This window comes from Schistocerca americana, chromosome 2 (genome assembly GCF_021461395.2).
Source record: "Schistocerca americana isolate TAMUIC-IGC-003095 chromosome 2, iqSchAmer2.1, whole genome shotgun sequence".
Classification (NCBI taxonomy): Eukaryota; Metazoa; Arthropoda; class Insecta; order Orthoptera; family Acrididae; genus Schistocerca; species Schistocerca americana.
This window is the reverse complement of record NC_060120.1, coordinates 923,059,126-923,060,422: the sequence shown is the minus strand read 5'-3', so window position 1 is coordinate 923,060,422 and position 1,297 is coordinate 923,059,126.

The following is a 1,297-nucleotide window of genomic DNA, read 5'->3' as shown; positions in this document are numbered from 1 at the left end:
ACAACATACGACATTAAAGAAAATATGTACTGTGAGGGCAATGTCAGAATTCCCAGATTTTTGAATAGGGGTCGACAAGAGGTTCTCGAACTTACACCACATATAGCTCGAACAGCCCGTTTTTGATCCAAAAATACCCTTTTTGAATCAGAAGAATTACCCCAAAAAACAATACCATACGACATAAGCGTATGAAATTATGCGAAGTAGACTACTTCTCGTGTTGAAGTGTCACTTATTTCAGATACTGTTCTAATGGTAAATAAAGCAGCATTTAGCTTCTGAATAAGATCGTGGACATGGGCTTTCCACAACAGCTTACTATCTATCCGAACACCTAGGAACTTGAACTGTTCCGTCTCGCTTATAATATGCCTATTCTGTCTGATCAAAATATCGGTTCTTGTTGAATTTTGAGTTAGAAACTGTAAAAACTGAGTCTTACTATGATTTAGCATCAAATTATTTCCCACAAGCCACGAACTTATTTCATGAACTACATTATTTGTTACTGTTTCAATATTACACACAAGATCCTTCACTATCAAGCTGTTGTCATCAGCAAACAGAAATATTTTTGAATCACCTGTAATACTAGAAGGGATATCATTTATATAAATAAGAAACAGCAGTGGCCCCAGCACCGACCCTTGGGGAACGCCCCACTTAACAGTGCCCCATTGGGACTGAACATCACTACCACTCTCAATATTGCGGAGAATTACCCTCTGCTTTCTGTTCTTAAAGTAAGAGGCGAACCAATTGTAAGCTACTCCCTTTACTCCATAATGGTCCAACTTCTGCAGTAATATTTTGTGGTCAACACAGTCAAAAGCCTTCGTTAAATCAAAGAAAACACCTAGCGTTCGCAACCTTTTATTTAATCCGTCCAAAACCTCACAGAGAAAAGAGAATATAGCATTTTCAGTTGTTAAACCATTTCTAAAACCAAACTGAACATTTGACAGCAAATTATGTGAATTTAAATGCTCCAGTAACCTTGTATATACAACCTTCTCGATAACTTTAGCAAACACCGATGGCATAGAAATAGGTCTATAATTGTCAACATTATCAATGTCTCCCTTTTTATAAAGTGGCTTCACTACCGAGTACTTTAATCGGTCAGGAAACCGACCACTCCTAAAGGAAAAGTTACAGATATGGCTGAGAACTGGGCTAACATACATAGAACAATACTTCAGTATTCTGCTAGATACCCCGTCATATCCATGAGAGTTCTTTGTCTTTAGTGCTTTAATTATTAACTCAATCTCCCTGTTGTCAGTATCATGGA